Source organism: Xenopus laevis, chromosome 4S, assembly GCF_017654675.1.
Source record: "Xenopus laevis strain J_2021 chromosome 4S, Xenopus_laevis_v10.1, whole genome shotgun sequence".
Taxonomy (NCBI): domain Eukaryota; kingdom Metazoa; phylum Chordata; class Amphibia; order Anura; family Pipidae; genus Xenopus; species Xenopus laevis.
Window position 1 is genome coordinate 12,822,536 of NC_054378.1, and position 20,148 is coordinate 12,842,683.

Consider the following 20,148-nt stretch of genomic DNA (forward strand, 5'->3'; position numbering starts at 1 on the left):
ACGTTAACTTAAAGGTGAACTACCCCATTAAGAAGGAAGTCAGCTGAAAAGACAGCGACTTGCTATGAGATCCTCCCATGGAAACTCTAATCGAATGCGTCCTGCTATCTGGTAGGCTCTGAATATATAATTACGTAGAAACCTTAACACGGGGCTTATTTACATTAAATATATGGTTACAAATATTACATTCCAAAGCGATTGTATAAACAGTAAATACACAACTTATCCTCAGGGGGCTAGGGAATATACATCGATTAAAGGGTAAGTAAAACAAAAAATAGCCTGTGGCCTAGTGAAGAAATAAATGATCAATAGCGATGACATTTACAAACAACTTTAAGGGTCAGGGCACACAGGCAGATTTGGGGAGATTAGTCGCCCAGCAACTTATCTCCTCTACTTCGGGGTGACTAATCTCCCTGAACTGCCTCCCCTGCCTTCCTGTTGGCTAAAATGAAAACCGCAGAGAGGACGGCACTTGGAGCGATTTGTTTTCCGAAGTCGCCCGAAATTGCCTCACGAGGAAGCTTTGGGCGACTTCTCAAAACGAGTCGCACCGAGTGCCATCACGCAGGCGATTTTCTGCCGACGGGAAGGCAGTACGGGGGAATAGTCACCCCGAAGAAGAGGAGATTTCTCCCCAGGTCGACTAATCTCCCCGAATCTGCCTGTGTGCCCTGACCCTTTAGCCAATGAAAATGAGGAATGAATGTAGGTTGGAACGTTGGGTAGAGAAAAGTGCTGTTCATGCCCCGTTTTGGGCCTGGTTAGTAACTTAACCCTTTTATGTCAGTGTTTCCGTGTTGGTAGTATCATTTTCACCTACTGATGTTGCTACTACAACTCCCAGCATTCCTTGTTAGATGAAGGCTAATAGTGGATGTTGGAAGGATGCAGGATAAATATCCTAGAACTGAAGGTGATATATACAGTAAATAGGGTCTGTTCGGCTTCCACTGCTGATGAACTGCAACTCTCAGCAGCTTGTACTAAGCGTTCTGTCTATGCACTATACAGCTCACAGCTTTGGCTCAAATCACATGAGGAATTGTATGCTCTCATGCCTTGCAATGATGTGTGTGGGCGAGGGGGTAATTCTGTACATATAATAATATCCGGTGCCGTTTCTCCATAAATTACAGGTTCCCTTTTCCACTATTCAGCGCCTGGAATAAATAGTGTGTCATTTGCCTATGCCTGTGACTGCTGACCTGGGCAAGGTGCCTATTAGAGCTGCTGGTATCACTCAACTGCGTTACCTCCGGGCTTTGCAACATATTGATCCTCGCACCCAGGAATTGGCACAGAGATCAGTGACGCATGGAGTTAAAGCTGCAGTCGGGCACAGATTCCCTTCCTAAGATTAAACCATAGGATAGTGTTCCAACTGTAACGTCCCCTGCTCTTGAACTACAGCTCCCAGCATCCTCCAGGGGGCTTGTGCATCACTATTAATGCCCTTCCCAAAAATCACTACTGGATGTATTGATTTTCTGCAAGTTTATTACATATGGGTGCCACTGTGATAGGGATGGGTGGGCTTCCTTCACAGCGAAGCAAGGCATTGTAGACATGGATTATATATATCAAAATTGGGAATCCGCCTCTGATTTACATTTGGTGAAGCCTTAGGTACTCGCCCCAGTTCACAGGCGACACATATATCAAAATTCCAAAATTCCTAGGTGGGCCTGGGGGGACTGAATGTAACCAAATATTTTTAATGATAATTTAAATAAAGGAATTTTTTACGGAAAAGCAAGCCTTTGGGACAGCTATCTTTTGGATACAAGGAATTTTGATTGTAGACATGGAGGCACCTGATCTAGTATTGCAAGAACTTTTGGACTGTCAATTGGTGCCTTCATTGGGTCATGGACATGTGCCAATCCTGTCTCTCCTCCTTGTTCAGCCCTAACCAGAGGTTCCAACATCCATTCCAACCCACTTTCCAATGGGACAGGGAGTGTGACTGGCAAAGAAATGGGTAGGGGTTGTTCTGTAGTTCTGGGGGAGGGAATAGAAGGTAGTGGGCAAGGGATGCCTGGTTGTAAATTTTGCCCCAAGGCCCATCAGCATCTAATTCCATTACTGACCCCTGTAGTGACTGTCTCACATGATTGGCACTCCCCTGCCCCTTTGTCATCCAAGGGAAGGCACCTCATAGGGCGGGCACAGGTGAATCCAAAGGGTGTAGCACATATGGTACACCTCGGGCAGGGGTGATCCTGGGGCTGTTGCCCCCTGAGGCAGCTTAAAACATCAGTGTCGCATAGCTAGTGCAATGAGAGCAATAGTGCACTGTTTAAAATCTGGAAATTCGGCTCTTGAAGTTCCATTTGCTGCACCTTGTAATTGACCGTTCACTGCCATTAAAGAGGAAGCATAACCCGCAGCCCAGGCCTCCTCATGAACGTGCTGACTACTGGGCATAGGGTTGCCACCTGGCCGTTATGATTTCTTTAACAGCTATAGAGAAACTGGACCTGAGGTTCTGCAAGCTTCTGTGGCAACAGGGATGCAATTGTGCGCAACTTTGTGTGCTGTACATAAATCACTCACATCCGGCCAATGGCTGCTCAGGCTGCAGACCCCAATCCAACCACAATATTATTATTTCTGCATGGAACTAACTACATTCTGCATGAAAGCAAATCTACAACTCAAGGTCAAAGAAGAAGAGAAACTGCCCCCAATCTCCTCTCTCGATCGCCTCTGCGCTACGGGCGTCCATAATCCATAGAAACATAGAAATATCACAGCGGTGGGGGTTCTTTGCTTTATTTAGAGAAGCTGAATTATTTTAGTAAACGAAAGTGATTACAACCCCGGAGAGAGCATGCAAATGTGTTAGGGGAAAGGCAGATTCGGGCGACAAATCTCCTCTTCTTTGGGGCGACAATCTCCACAAACAGCCTTCCCCTGCCTTCCTGCCGGCTAGAATGAAAAATCGCTAGCGAAATGGCACTCGCTGCGCTTCATTTTCCGAAGTCTCCCGAAGTTTCAAACGAATCTCCCCGTGTGCCCTTACCCTTACCCATATTCCCTGTAATTAAATAGCAGGAGAAAGGAAGAATATCCCCAGGACGAGAATAATCACCCTGGATTCTTATTCAGAGACTTAGTGCAGAGACAGACGCTCAGATTCGGGGAGATTAGTTGCCCAGCGACTAATCTCCTCTACTTCGGGGCGACTAATCTCTCCAAACTGCTTCCCATCGGCTAGAAAGTAAATCACCAGCAGGATGGCAATCGGACTTCAGAAAACGAATCGCTCTGAGTGCCATCCCGCCGGCAATTTACATTCTAGCTGGCGTGAGTCAGTTTGTTAAGATTAGTCGCTCTGAGGAGTGGAGATTTATTGCTGGGTGACTAATCTCCCCGAATCTGAGCGTGTGTCTCTGCCCTTTACTGTATCGGTTCTGAGTGGAGCGGCTACATTTGGTCCATAAACGAATCATTAAGAGGCTGGGGGGCTGCAGATAGCAACTGAACGGCCCGACTGCAGATAAATTCATTTATTGGTGGTGCCCTGGGCAGGTCCAATCTCAGATTTCTGGGGGTACATGGAGACAGTGGCGTAACTGAATATTACTGGGCCCCATAGCAAATGTATTTTAGGGACCCCCGACATATGCAGAGGTTGTCCTATTTTACCAATATACGTTGAAATTGCTCATTATTTAAGGGCCTCCCTGCAGCTGCAGGGTCTGCTACCCCTGTAATTACGCTCCTGTATGGGGAGATTCAGTCAACCAGGCTCCATCCATGCTTAGAATTCAACAACTGAATGAATGTAGAGCAGAGGAAAAGAGTCAAGTCAAGGAGCTTTGGCACCCAAGGCAAGGTAACTTCATAGGGCAGGTGAATCCAAGGGCCTAGCACATATGGGCCTCCAGGGGAGCAGAGAGTTTTTATTTAGCATGAATTTAGGCCAAACCCCTAAGGTTTAGAGACAGCTGAGGGTTCATAAAGGGGTGGTTCACCTTTAAACTAACTTTCTGTATGTTATAGAATAGCCCATACTAAGCCACTTTTTAATTGGTCTTCATTATTTAAAATGTTTGAATTATTTGCCTTTTTCTTCTGCCTCTTTCCAACTTTCAAATGGGGGGTCACTGACCCCCAGCTAAAAAACAAATACTCTGTAAGGCAACAAATGTATTGTATTTGCTACTTTGCATTCCTCGGCTCTCTATTCAGACCCTCTCTTATTCATATTCCAGTGTCTTATTCAAATCAGTGCATGGTTGCTAGGGGAATCTGGAGCCTAGCAACCAGACTGCTGAAACTGCAAACTGGAGAGCTGCTGAATAAAAAGCTAAATACCTCAACAACCACAAATAATAAAAAATTAAACCTAATTACAAATTGTCCCAGAATATCACACTCTACAGCACACTAACAGTTAATTTAAAGACAGTGACAAAGCAATATTACTTGGTCAGCAGACCCCCCACAATCCAACCAAACGGATGTTACTTTCATTATTCTGCCCTTATAGGACCAATAATATCTATCTACTGATTGGTTACTTGCCAAGAACTGCGCCTTCATGATAAAACCCCCACAGCTAGTCAATGTAATGTCACTTTAAGAAACTTCACTGGCCTCAAATACGTGTTTATTTCTTATTTACAAATAGTGAATATCATGCGCGGGGTCTTCTCGCTTCCCCTCTCCGAATGGTTCTTTCTGGCCCATAAATCAGATTCTGTAATTGCCTCTCACATCCAATGTGTATACAGACCGAGATGCTAAAACTGCCATTAATTTCCCCATTTCATAAATGAAATTAGAACTCAAATTGCCCAGACTTCCAAGGGGGGAGAAGGAATTTAATTCTCAATCAGGTTTTACATTTGGAGATTTGACATCCAGCAAAGTGTCACCAATTCCAATAAGGGCCGAGCTTCAAACAATTATTGCTTTTCTATTCCTCCAACGTCACTGGGGATACACGTTCTGTAATGTGCAACATCAGCCTGGTGAGCAATAAAAAAATATTAACCATATTATTTCCCTGGATGCAAAAATGGAACATTGAGAATTAAAGGCACCATCTCTCCCTACTATACCTGCTATCCCACAGTCACACTCCCTTCCCAGAGACTATTATCCCACTGTTACTATAGGCACCATCTCTCCCTACTATACCTGCTATCCCACAGTCACACTCCCTTCCCAGAGACTATTATCCACTGTTACTATAGGCACCATCTCTCCCTACTATACCTGCTATCCCACAGTCACACTCCCTTCCCAGAGACTATTATCCCACTGTTACTATAGGCCCATCTCTCCCTACTATACCTGCTATCCCACAGTCACACTCCCTTCCCAGAGACTATTATCCCACTGTTACTATAGGCCCATCTCTCCCTACTATACCTGCTATCCCACAGTCACACTCCCTTCCCAGAGACTATTATCCCACTGTTACTATAGGCCCATCTCTCCCTACTATACCTGCTATCCCACAGTCACACTCCCTTCCCAGAGACTATTATCCCACTGTTACTATAGACACCATCTCTCCCTACTATACCTGCTATCCCACAGTCACACTCCCTTCCCAGAGACTATTATCCCACTGTTACTATAGACACCATCTCTCCCTACTATACCTGCTATCCCACAGTCACACTCCCTTCCCTGAGACTATTATCCACTGTTACTATAGACACCATCTCTCCCTACTATACCTGCTATCCCACAGACACACTCCCTTCCCAGAGACTATTATCCCACTGTTACTATAGACACCATCTCTCCCTACTATACCTGCTATCCCACAGACACACTCCCTTCCCAGAGACTATTATCCCACTGTTACTATAGGCACAATCTCTCCCTACTATACCTGCTATCCCACAGTCACACTCCCTTCCCAGAGACTATTATCCCACTGTTACTATAGACACCATCTCTCCCTACTATACCTGCTATCCCACAGTCACACTCCCTTCCCTGAGACTATTATCCACTGTTACTATAGACACCATCTCTCCCTACTATACCTGCTATCCCACAGTCACACTCCCTTCCAGAGACTATTATCCACTGTTACTATAGACACCATCTCTCCCTACTATACCTGCTATCCCACAGTCACACTCCCTTCCCAGAGACTATTATCCCACTGTTACTATAGACACCATCTCTCCCTACTATACCTGCTATCCCACAGTCACACTCCCTTCCCTGAGACTATTATCCACTGTTACTATAGACACCATCTCTCCCTACTATACCTGCTATCCCACAGACACACTCCCTTCCCAGAGACTATTATCCCACTGTTACTATAGACACCATCTCTCCCTACTATACCTGCTATCCCACAGACACACTCCCTTCCCAGAGACTATTATCCCACTGTTACTATAGACACCATCTCTCCCTACTATACCTGCTATCCCACAGTCACACTCCCTTCCCAGAGACTATTATCCCACTGTTACTATAGGCACAATCTCTCCCTACTATACCTGCTATCCCACAGTCACACTCCCTTCCCAGAGACTATTATCCCACTGTTACTATAGGCACAATCTTTCCCTACTATACCTGCTATCCCACAGTCACACTCCCTTCCCAGAGACTATTATTCCCCTGTTACTATAGGCACCATCTCTCCCTACTATACCTGCTATTCCACAGTCACACTCCCTTCCCTGAGACTATTATCCACTGTTACTATAGACACCATCTCTCCCTACTATACCTGCTATCCCACAGACACACTCCCTTCCCAGAGACTATTATCCCACTGTTACTATAGGCACAATCTTTCCCTACTATACCTGCTATCCCACAGTCACACTCCCTTCCCAGAGACTATTATTCCCCTGTTACTATAGGCACCATCTCTCCCTACTATACCTGCTATTCCACAGTCACACTCCCTTCCCAGAGACTATTATCCCACTATTACTATAGACACCATCTCTCCCTACTATACCTGCTATCCCACAGTCACACTCCCTTCCCAGAGACTATTATCCACTGTTACTATAGGCACCATCTCTCCCTACTATACCTGCTATCCTACAGTTACACTCCCTTCCCAGAGACTATTATCCCACTGTTACTATAGACACCATCTCTCCCTACTATACCTGCTATCCTACAGTCAAACTCCCTTCCCAGAGACTATTATCCACTGTTACTATAGGCACCATCTCTCCCTACTATACCTGCTATTCCACAGTCACACTCCCTTCCCAGAGACTATTATCCCACTATTACTATAGACACCATCTCTCCCTACTATACCTGCTATCCCACAGTCACACTCCCTTCCCAGAGACTATTATCCACTGTTACTATAGGCACCATCTCTCCCTACTATACCTGCTATCCTACAGTTACACTCCCTTCCCAGAGACTATTATCCCACTGTTACTATAGACACCATCTCTCCCTACTATACCTGCTATCCTACAGTCAAACTCCCTTCCCAGAGACTATTATCCACTGTTACTATAGGCACCATCTCTCCCTACTATACCTGCTATCCCACAGTCACACTCCCTTCCCAGAGACTATTATCCACTGTTACTATAGGCACCATTTCTCCTTATTAATTCTGTTATCCCAGTATTAGCAATTTAGATAAAGGTTACATATTATGATTTATTTGCTGCTATACAGTGTAGACAGTTATAATCCTATGACTGAAAAAGTGTAGCTTATTACTGTATATAAATATTTCCATTACGTCTAATTAACTGAACACATTACACTGGTTGCTGTAAGTAATGTTGCTCAGATGATCCCTTTTGAAGTCTGATATTTTGTACCTATATCAGTGACCTGTACAGTCCCATCGGCACTTTGCGCTGTTCCTCATGTTACATTTCCTTTTGAAGGATTAACAGAAAAGACCTCATTAGAGGTTATTGAGACCACCCACCATGCAATCAGATTGAATACATCCCTATGATAATTTGTTGTTATACATGAATAAATGTGAAGCTCTCATTTGCCCTAGTGTCCCGGGGTGTTGCCATGGTAACTGCCAATCTTCTTGCCCTTTCTCATATCCTTCTCCCTCTGGGTCCCTTGACTGGATGCAGCAGTGGCAATAGGTAAGACCCCATTCATTGCAATAAGTGCTATTTAAGAAAGGAGTGAGAATTATTATACCCGGTAGATATTTTTGTAAGGCATAAGTATGTTGATGGCATAGGTTGGCAAGAGAAGCAGCCTACCAGCAGGTTTGACAGCAATATTACTAAATAAAATTTATCCCAAGCTTCCCCAGGGCCCGTGGCCCAATGAATGCAAGAGTATCCTCCAATGAGAATCCATTCAAGGTTTTCCCAGTACCAGCAGCCCAATGAACACAATAGTATCCCTCAATGAGAATCCTATAGATACAGAAGCAGTCACATGAGTACCAAGTAACATCCTGACCTAGAAAGTGTCTTTTTTTATTTATTTTTATTCTGAGGAGCGTATTCCTTTAAGAAGAGGGTCCTTGCTCTTAGTTAGCAGCGTGACATGTGCTACCTGCAGGGCTGCGGCAACCGGAATCCTTAGGAGCAACGATCCATTTCTCAGAAACTCTGTTTCATCAATTATCATCAATGTCGACTGAGCCAAGAGATAACAATTGGTTAGCGGCTAATATATTCCGCATGCAGCCGCATTTATCCGCCATGTGGGCATCAAACGACAATTTAAGCTTAACCGGTGTTTTCCGCTGATGTGCTGGCATTAACCCTTTCCCTGATGGCTACAGTACAATAGCATAAGTCACATGTGGCATGGGAATAAGTGGCGTAACTAGATATTGAGGGGCCCCACAGCTAATTATTTTTCAGGCCCCCAAAATGTCTAGAGGTTGACCTGTATTACCAATATTTATTGCAATGTCTAATGAATTAGGGCCTTATTGGGCCCCTATACCTCCTGGGAACTCTGCAACTCTGTAGTTACACCCCTTACGGAAATCCCGGGGGCCCCATACTAGAGCTCTGGTAGGGCAGAATATTTTATGCCGGCATATTCTGCATCTTTACAGACATTGAACACACTCTGATCCACCCAAAACCTGTCCATTCCCTGTCCTTTTTAAAGGTCCACAAATCTGGATCATGATGATTCTCCGGGCCAGTAACAGGACTCCAAACTCAACTCCTCCTTAAATTGTGCCCCTGTGCCAACATAGAACTGGAAACCACTCAGAGGGTATTCCCAGTCTGGGCGGCACTGTATCAGGGGGCCCAATAAAGGCAAAATTGTGATTTGCAGGTCATAGTGGATGGAGCTTGTGTGGAGTGGGTGGTATTTGGGTGGGACCTGGGTGGCTTATTGGTTGGTGCAAAGGGAGGTGTGTTGGTATAATTTGTTGTGGCTGGAGTAAATCAGGGACGTGGACCAGCAGGCCACATACTAATTGTTGGCAGGATCCATCATCCAGGGCCACACTCCAGACGTGAGCACTTCATACTCACACCTCCCCCAGATCCCACCCTGCTGTCCTCCATTTGATTTCAGTGGGTGGCGAAGTTAAAGTGGCAGAAGAGGCTAGGGAAGGGGACTACCATACTGCAGACCTTGCAATGGTTCAGGCAGGGCGGCCATTAGAAATCACGGGGCCCCGTACAACAAAACTTTTGGGGCACCTTGGGCCCTGGATACCCCCACCTCTAAATCAAACATTTCAAATAATCCCCATAGGTAGCAACAAACTGTTTCCCTGCCTGGCACTTACTCTTTCAAGCAAACAGATGCCTTTCCTCTCGCGCTGGGCAACCACCTCTGCCAGCCTATGGGATGTCGATATTGTGTTCATATGCAAATGGCTGGAAAAGGGCAGCGTTTCTTCTTCCCCAAACTCACTCTGCGCTGCTAATATAACTGCTCCTCTGCATGTCTCAGCCTGATCTCTGGAGCAAAGGTGCCAGCTCTTACATGGCATCAGGAGAACAGGTGCCCCCCCACACCGAATGGTGCCAAATTCACCCACCCAGGGTGTTCCCTTTTTGTTCCTACTGTTACTTTTTGGGAGACATAGGAGAAAAGCATAGCAACCAATCAGCAGCAAGCAGGGTTGGACTGGTCGGAGGGACTGGGTGGCCGGGGGGCATTTGATCTGGGGATCACACGCATTGGGGGTGGGGAGTGACATATTAAGGGCAGAGATACACGTGGAGATTCGGACAAATCGCCTCTTCTTCAGGTGACATCTCCCAGAACTGCCTACCTGCCGGCTAGAATCTAAATCACCGGCAAAATGGTACTCAGGTCGCTTGTTTTCTGAAGTCTCCCAAAGTTGCCTCACAGGGAAACTTCATGCGACTTCGGAAAACAAAGTTCTCCTTGTGCCATTTTGCCGGCGATTTCGATTCTAGCTGGCAGGAAGGCGGTTTGGGGAGATTAGTCGCACCCGAAGAAGAGGCGATTCCAGGACTGTATCTAGGGGAAGGCAAAGTAGGCACATGCCTAGGCCGTACCTTCTCTGTTGCCTACCCCCAGTCCAGTCCCCTCTCTCCCCGACTCTCTGGGTTTTTTTCTCTGCCTTTTTTCCGGCTGTGCACGAGCGCCAATTCACGCGTTCAGCCGGCGCCTTCACCAACTGGGTTGCCGGGGGCGCCTGGCCCGACTCTGGGCGATTTGGACTAATCTCCCCGAATCTCCACATGTGTCTCTGCCCTAAGGGGGATATCAACCCACAAAACATAATTACAGATGCAGTGAATCAACCAATGAGAATCATGCTTACCAGTTGTATGTCAGACATCTTACTTTTATCTTAGATAGGGAGATTATTTTACGTACATGACACTGGAATGAGGCATCTGGAGAGAGGACAGACTGCTGTTTAGTTGCTCCATCTTCCAGTTGCAGGAACACAGAACATGGAGCCAGATTGACACAGATCAGCTGGGATTCTCATTGCAGTATTCCTTTGCATATTAATCGGGCTGCTTGCCCTGGAGAGATAGGGAGAATTTTCCTGTGCAATATTTCTTTAAAACTACAGCTCCCAGCATGGGATAATCTGTACTGGGGATTGCTTTTTTCTTCTTTTGTTCTGACCCAGTTACAGTACTGGTGCCGTGCTGCATTCACACACGCGCAGATGCTGTATCTCCCAAGCACTTGAGGGGTGGTAAGATGCCCTACAATGACACAGAGCTCAGCTGGGCATAGGGAACGGTGCCCAAGCCATTGAGTGCCACATATTTTGCAGCAGATGAAAGTGAAGGATGAGTCAAGGCCTGTTCAGATGTACTCACCACAAGGATCCATTAGCCGCATATTAAAGACATTGTCGCTGGAGCGCAGGCCGGTCAATATCACTTCCATGAGAGGCGCATTCAGGCTAATTGACTCACCTTAGAATTTAGAGATTGTAATTCTGCTTTATTAGATTCAAAAATGCATCGGGGGGGGGGGGGGGTTAAAAGCAGGGCTGTGCTTTGTGGTCGGGGGGGGAAATAATCTGCATGGGGTCTCATTAATATTCAGTAGTTAATTTAACTACAACTCTCAGCATTGCCTGTCAGCAACTATATTATTATAAATAACATTCCTCCCTTGCACCCAAGAGTGTTGTACACATTGCCCAGCCTCCACCCCAAAAACATACAGGCACAAATGCTCCTTACATTGGCCCCCATGCACCGGACGATAAAAGCTGCCGACAGACGGAATCGGCATCTTATTGGCCTGTGTGTGGGGCCATCCGATGGGCTTCCCCAATCGATATCTGTTGGGGAAGGTTAAAAAATATAGATATATAAAAATATAGATATAAGTCGGGCAGGTTAAAAAATCCCGTTGGATCGCGGCAGCATCTATGCAGTCCCGCGACCCGTATCAGATCCATTATAATCCAATCATTTGGCCCTAGGGCCGACGATTAGATCAGCCCGATATCGCCCACTTCAATGTCTCGTTTGGGGACATCACCAAACGAGTGGATCTCTATGTCTATGGCCACCTTTAGGGATAAGATTTTGCTCCCCCTAGTGCTCAGACACTTGTTTGTCGATAACATGTAAATGAGCCCCACTATATCTAGTTCTTATCTCTGGGGGGCCCTACAGGGTCCAGCCCTGGCCCAGCTAAATGGCAAGTCAAAACGTTGGATTTTATTTGTATTCTTACAGAAAACTTACATTTTCTTTAAAAAATAGTAACCACATCTAAAAAAAAATCATCACAATGAAAGCCAAGGGGAAACTTGTGCTCATTTTTGTCTGTGGGAGGAAAAGTGGGGGAAGCAAATAATGATTTTTATATTTTAGTAAACCTGCCCCTCTCTAACTATTAGATATTTTCGGTAAAGGGCAGCAGCTTGGATATCACTGGTGTGTGCAACCCTCCCTGTCCGCCTGCTGGGGGCCCAGTCCTCCTGCATTTCTAGTCGGCTCCCTTTACCCTTCTCCAGACCTGATGTGTTTAATAACCCACACAACCCTATACCATAGTGAACAGCAAATGTAGAATCAAAAATGCATTTAACGTTAACCTTCCCCTTTAAATATGCAGAAATGGATCAGGTGCTATTTAGGGATTAACTCGGTTTACAGGGTTGCCAGGTCTAATAACTACAGAAGGGGGCTCAGGAGGTATAGGGGCCCCATAAGGCCCTAATACATATACAAATTCAATACATTACTATATTACCCAACATGCATTGGGAGATGCAGGCTTGGCAAATTAGGGCAAGAAAAAACTTTGGCTGGTTTCCAAAGTACAAACCAGCCAAAGGCCCAACAAGTAGTAGTACCCTGGCCAGGGGCGATCCTGGCCCCTTCGCCGCCTGAGGCAACAGCAATTGCTGCTGCCCCCCCTCCCCCGGAAATTCGCTCTTAAAGTACCAGGAGCAGCATTTTTGCTGCCCCTGGTACCTAGTGAGGCGCTGCCGCCTGAGGCGACAGCCTCAACTTGCCTCATTGGCGAAGCACCCCTGACCCTGGCTAGTTTGCACTTTCAAAACAAAGTTAGTAGCATAATTTGGCCACCGAACTGACAACCGTGGCAGTTCAAGACTGTGACATGCAGGGTTGCCAGGTTGGTGGTCTTCCAGCCAAATTGGGCTACTAATTTAAAGCCCAGGTGGGTTTTGAAAGTACAAACTAGCCAAGGTTTGGGCTGCTTTTTGGGCTTTTGGCTGGTTTGTACTTTGGAAACCAGCCAAAGTTTTTTTCTTCAAAAATTCAAAGATATATTTCCAGTCAATTCTCAAAGTTAAAAAAATCACTTTTTATTCATCATAAATATTAAAAGTAGGCATACAGACCAACCGATACTCCGCCCTACGCGTTTCGCACCCACAGGCACTTATTCATAGACTCATTCCAATGCCTATGAATAAGTGCCTGTGGGTGCGAAACGTGTAGGGCGGAGTATCGGTTGGTCTGTATGCCTACTTTTAATATTTATGATGAATAAAAAGTGATTTTTTAACTTTGAGAATTGACTGGAAATATATCTTTGAATTTTTGAATTGAGTGCCCTTTGGAGTTGGGGGCTATATTCCAGCACTTGGCCCTTTTTGACAGGCCTATATAGACTGCAGCAGTTGAGTAGTAAAGTTTTTTTGAAAGTTTTTTCCTTGCCTTAATGTGCCAAGCCTGTGTCTCCCAATGCATGTTGGGTAATCTAGTTTTTGTTTAACAATTTGCCAACTGCCAAGTTTAATGTAGGACTACAATACCCAGCATGCTATGGGACTACGTTGTGTATAAATTGGGAGTTACCAGATTTTGGGCCCTATTCCCCAGTCCCTGTCACTCTTAAACATTCTCGCATTCTTGCATTTTCCATTGACTTTCATCAATTTCAGACAATTTGGGGGCAAAAATCTGCTGGCCACCAAAACGTCTAGAGGTTAACCTTACCAATATTTATTTATTATGGTGCCCGATACCTCCTGGGTCCTCCTCTGTAGTTACACCCCTGGTAACGGGTGAATCTGTCCCATTTTGCTTCATTAAAAAATTTTACTCCAGGTATTGTGCTATTTTTGGGCTACTTTTGAAGTGCCTCTTGGCTAGTTATGGGCTGGTTTTGTAGCTGACTCTGGCTGGTTTTGCAAATTAGACCTGGCCATCCTGGTGACATGCACTTTAGGGTTGTGGCAGACAGGCAAATTCGGGGAGATTTAGTGGCCTGGCGACTAATCGCCTCTTCTGTGTGGGGCGACAATCTCCCCGAACTGCCTTCCGTCTGCCTTCCGCCTGGGCTAAAGCTCTTGCGGCACTTTGATTTCCGAAGTTGCCCGAAGTTGCCTGAAACTTCAGGCGACTTTGGAAATCGAAGTGCTGCGAGTGCATTAGTGCAGGCGATTCTTCATTCAAGCGGGCGGAAGGCAGTTTGGGGAGATTGTCGCCCCACAGAAGAGGTGATTAGTCGCCAAGCGACTAAAGCTCCCCAAATCTGCCCCAACCCTTAGTGTTGTCTCTGAAAACGTCACATGGAGGGGTTAGCAAGCGCGCCTATCAGGAGCGCGTCAGTAAAGCAGCCACAGCTGTTGCGTAATTGCGCGGAGCCTTCACCCACCTCCGCGCAATTTTAGGAATTCAACCTGCCCCTCAAGTCCCAAATACAGCACCGTCCAATTGCATGGCGTTACCTACCGTGGTGATTATTATGTAGCCAGGGGCAGGAGATACCAGAAATACATTGGAAAAATAGCCTCTGTCAGTACTTTACATTCCTCATCCTCATCTTGTCGGGGCCCCACCTTAAGGGCCCCCTTGCAACATCTAGCTGTGTCCGGGCTAAACAGGGTTAAATGGTGTTTCACTTTCCCTCTCTTGATATAAACTAATCTGCGTGGGTTTCATTGACTGGCACGCACATGGCAGCAGGTGGATCAATGCGCAATTGGCCAGAGTCAGCGCGCGCGGAGCCGTGGGGAGGAGAGCAGCCAGGTGAGCAGTGCGCGCTATACACCGAATAGAAAGAAGATATGTGCGCCCACAGCGCTCCCTCCTCCTCTCCCTCCTCTTCACCCTCCCTTTCTCCTCCAACTCAGGTCTCCCTCTGGTTTTCACTCGCACAGTTTCCTTGGGAGCAGGCAGTTAGGCACCTCCATCCGATTCATTCACAACTACCTCCTAAAGCTTCTTTTTCTCAGCCAGAGGGATCCCCAACCCCGTTACCAGGACTCCCAGTTGATTCCAACTGGGGGACGCCTAATCTTGTTGTGGGAGTTGCGGATACAGAGATCTCTTTCTGTACTCAGGATTCCTTCCTTTTTGGACTTTTTCTTCTGCTCTGATGAGAGGCTTCTCGCCCTGCAAAGGTAAGTGATCCATGAACCCCTTTGCGCCCCAGCACACTTTTAACAACTGCCCTGCAGGCTAACAGCTGCCACCTTGATGCTGAATATTTGGGGACAAGTGGATATTTACTTGGAGTCCTGTTAGGGTTACTTAGTCCAGGTTATATGGGTCCCACCTTTACAGTGGGTGCTGCTGAGCTCAGTGCACTTGTGAATAAGTGCATTATACAGAGGGAATTAATTAGGGGACATGGGGAGTGTATGGTAACAGCCCACAGCTATCTCTTTTCAGTGGAACACAATGCTGGCTGCTATCTCCTTACACATATCCAGCTCCGTCTCTGTCTTTGCAGGAATTTCAGTTGCTTTGCAGGTCTGGTTTTTAAGGTAATGCAGAAAGAGAATGTGCCTCTCCCCCCTCCTGGAAACCAGGGCTGCTTGGGCAAAACAGTTATTTTAATAAACAGATAAAGGGTGTCCAGTCCTCCATCTGTCATTATACTGCTCCCAACATCTACTAGCACTTCGAGTTACAGTTCAACAACAGCTGGCATCTTGAAAAGGAAAGTTCTTTGAATTACATTAAAAAAACAAAAAACCCTGTAAATGCAGAAAAGCTCGGGGGTGCGCCCAATCTCCATTGCCCTGCCACTAACATAGAGTTTATACCAGGGGGAGGTAGTTTTTATTCAAATAAATTTTAGGTCACCCCTCTTATTACTGTTTGCCATTTTGCACATTATGAATGCCAGCCATCTTCCCAAGAATGCTTTTAGTATGTCCTTTAAATAAATGATTCAGATATACAGGTCTCTGCATTTGTTGTCAGTAGCGGGAAGGGATGATAACTGTCAGCGTTGGGAGCAAGAGGTGCTGCAGCGACCTGTGAGGAGCATGGGACCTCATGGATTTGTGCTCTTTCTTCCACAGTCTCCATAGTTTTATACCGTATCCCTTAGGGGCCCCATAATAGATTTAATGGTGGCAGGAGCTCTGCAGATGCATCAGATGTTCCCTAAATCCGTGGTCAGCTTGATGTGACATCAGCAGTAAAGCTTGGCCCGTTGATCAAAGAGAGCCTGACCCTCTATCACGATAGGTATTAGTTCTTCCACAGTCTTAACGAGTTAAACTTCCAAAATTCTGTTCCCCTTATGCCGAAACACTGCAAACTCTTTTGATTGCAAGCCAGGGCTCCAAGCACATATTTCGGTTACTGAAAGTGTTAATAGCAGCATATTCTGCAAAATAACTAATAGTGTTGGGGGGGGGGGTTCAGAAGGTCTGCACCTGCTTCCGATTCCCCCCCTGTATCAGTGGGCAGCTTGATGAGACACTAGTGGACACTTCAAAATGACCTGGTTTTCTTGGACCGTTGATAAAAGGGAGCCTAACCTGCTATCATGATATTTCCAACATGCTCTTGCATAGAGGGTAATGTACCCCCTACTGCCAATTAAAATTAACTCCTTTGATCACAAACGGAGTTCTGAGCATATATCTGGGTTAATGAGAGTCTTAATAGGAGCTTTGGTGGTGGGGGAGGCACTTTTTTTCGGCTAGGAAACTAACAGCGTTGACGATAGATTCATGGCGGTCTGGCGGGGTACAACTGCTTCAAATAACCCCCCTTAATCAGGGGCCAGCTTGATGTGACATCAGTTCTCACAATCCACTCATCTTAACCGCTTGGCATTTTGATAAGGGAGCCTGAACATCTATTATAATATCTTTGCTTACAAAATTCTCCTGCCCCTCCTGTTAATAAGCAGAACCAGTTAGGGTGCCAAGCCCTTATCTCCTGACTTGCTGGACTGCGGTTTTTCCTACGTAGGGTCCTGGGAGCGCTTCTAGCCATGGAAAGGGCAGCTTGTGAGAAACTAATATGGCACACGCCTTAAAGGGAAACTCCACCCAAAATATTTTTTTTCGCCCAATGAAAAAGAATGTGATTCTAAGCATCTTTACAGTCTACGTTCATGAAATGTTTCTTGTGGTTTTAAAGTTTTCTGCAACTGTTCTTGCCTTTGAAAGCGGCCATTGTTCCATTCCTGCTCTCCTGGTGTGTCTCTTGCTACAAGGTAACAGGAGTCGGTTCTGCTCCAGGTCTGTCAGGCAGCTGGCTTCTGCTCCATTGTTTCAGGAATGTAAACCTTCAGACTGACTTTAATAACAAGTTAAAGGGATACTGTCATGGGAAACCATGTTTTTTTTCAAAACACATCAGTTAATAGTGCTGCTCCAGCAGAATTCTGTACTGAAGTCCATTTTGCAAAAGAGCAAACAGATTTTTTTATATTCAATTTTGAAATCTGACATGGGGCTAGACATATTGTCAGTTTCCCAGTTGCCCCCTGTCATGTGACTTATGCTCTGATAAACTTCAGTCACTCTTTACTGCTGTACTGCGAGTTGGAGTGATATCACCCACTCCCTTTCTCCCCCAGCAGCCTAAAGGTCCCCATACATGGAGAGATCGCCAAACGAGCGGATCTCCCACGATATGCCCACCTTGAGGTGGGCAATATCGGGCTGATCCGATCGTGGGCTCTAGGGCCCAACGATCGGATCCTAGCGAATGCAAAACGGGCGGTTGGATCGCGGGACCGCATCAACGAACAGATGCGGCCGCGATCCAACGGGATTTTTAATCCCATCCGATCGAGATCTGGCCGACTTTCGGCCAGATCTCGATCGGGGAAGCCCGTCGGGGGCCCCCATACACGGGCCAATAAGCTGCCGTCTCGGTCTGTCGGCAGCTTTTATCGGCCCGTGTATGGCCACCTTAACAAAAGAACAATGGGAAGGTAACCAGATAGCAGCTCCCTAACACAAGATAACAGCTGCCTGGTAGATCTAAGAACAGCACTCAATAGTAAAAGCAAAGTCCCACTGGGACACATCCAGTTACATTGAGTAGGAGAAATAACAGCCTGCCAGAAAGTAGTTCCATCCTAAAGTGCAGGCACAAGTCACATGACTGGGGCAGCTGGGAAACTGACAATATGTCTAGCCCCATGTCAGATTTCAAAATTGAATATAAAAAAATCTGCTGTTTTAAAATTGGATTTCAGTGCAGAATTCTGCTGGAGTAGCATTATTAACTGATGTGTTTTGAAAAAAACATGTTTTCCAATGACAGGATCCCTTTAACGTACCAATTACATTAAAACCTTTAAACATTTTAGATTAATGAGTGTTTCTTACAATCACATCTCCTTTCACGGCCGGTTGACTAATCAATACAGGCACAAAATGCCATCCTGGTATCTTCAGTCGGCAGTTGGATGCCCGGGACTTCTGTGACTTGTGCTTGAGTTGATTCAAGTGCAAATGAAATGAAGTGTTTGGGGATTAAAGTCCCCTGATGCTGATGGCACAGAGTGTTTGCACAGTTTCCATGTGTAAATAAAGCCTATCAAAATTCAGTTTGGAGAGGGGGGGGGTTCGACTCATGGGATCACTTTCTCCACGTGTTCTGTTAAGTATTGCAATAGAACATACACTGTTCATCTGGGGCTGGGTCACATACCCTAACGTTTTTGGGCAGAAGACATTCGGAGCAGACTATATTTCCCATGATCCCTTCTGAAAAACCAAAAGTGGGCCTGTAATTAGATTTTTATATGAAATTAATCTCATGAGCTGGAGGGGATGGGGGTTAATGATTCTCTGCCATCAAGGCGCTAAGGGAACTAAAAAGAGGTTAAGTGGATAAACGGGAAAAGTCATCGACTGTAGAAAAATACTGTACATGTGCAACGTACGTGTAACGTGTAAGTGCATATTATCACCATGTGCCTGAGGGCCCATCCTAAATAGGATTCTTTAACCTATTTTCTCATGTTGCATGCTGGGTAAAGCCCTTTAGCTAGGAAGGGGTTAACGCTCACTATATGATTTGGCTATATAGTGATGGGAGGAGCATCCCATCAGACTTGTTCCTATTGGCTGGCCCTTAAAGTAGGTCTGACAGAGTGGAGTGCAAGCTACATGTATAGTATGCTGGTTGGAAACGCGAGGGGCGAAGAGAAAAAGCTTCTGATGTTCACTCTCCAGTAGGGATGCACTGAATTCTGGATTTGGTTCCGGATTTTGACTTCTAATTGATCTGAAGCTTTAATTTAATCAGTATCATGTAACCTAAGACCACTGGACAACTGAATGTGATTTTTTCCCCCCCTCTCATTTGCATATGAAAATTAGGCATTGGGTTCAGTTCGGGATTCAGTCGAATTCTATAAATGTGGGTTGGGTGCATCCCTTGAATCTAGTTTCATGGCACGTGGGGTCTCCAGACAGTGCTACTGTGTAATTTGCACATTTACCTTCACTTATAGGTGGATATTTGTCGCATTTGCATGAGGCTTGTGTATAATGGGATGAGTTTCATGATTTGGGGTCTTCTTCCTATAAAGTTACATGGAATTCTCCATTTCCCAGCCACTCTCCAAACTGAGAGCTTGCGGAGATCAACGAAAGCCAGCTGGAAGATAGGTGATTAACAGAGAGACCCTCTTAAAGGAGAATTCAACTGTTAACGAAAAAAAACCTACCCCCCCTACCCCCTGTGGGGGGGCCCGCCAGCACTTTGCTATGCCATTGGATGGAGGGTTGGTGCACATGGCCATGTAGATTAAGCTAACTTGAAGTAGGTACTCTTCTCAAAAAACAAAAAAGTTATATTTCTTTTCTGAGAAAGCAGAAAAAATAATCTTGCTTAGCAACAAACAGGAAGAAACCATTTACTCCATCAAACAGAAAAATTGATTGCAAGTTAACAATTAACAATTTAATCCAGAAAGCATAAAAATAGCATTGATTTGAGACAAACAGGAAATAAGCATTTCTTCTTCAAAAAAAAAATAGTATTGCTTAATAACGAGCAGAAA

At 45.6% G+C, this 20,148-nt stretch overlaps 1 protein-coding gene across 9 annotated transcripts in view; it reads left to right on the forward strand.

Moving 5' to 3' along the window:
- The first annotated feature begins 15,026 nt into the window (after nt 1-15,026).
- Nucleotides 15,027-20,148, forward strand: part of shank2.S (SH3 and multiple ankyrin repeat domains 2 S homeolog) — a 299,657-nt gene continuing 294,535 nt past the window's right edge. For 7 of the 9 annotated variants that reach the window (XM_041561941.1, XM_018260197.2, XM_041561942.1 and 4 more), the window contains exon 1: nt 15,028-15,277. The gene's annotated coding sequence lies outside the window, so the exon portion shown is untranslated. Of the gene's footprint in view, nt 15,278-20,148 lie in introns of all 9 variants that reach the window. The other 2 variants (XM_041561943.1, XM_041561949.1) reach the window with 2 other exon arrangements.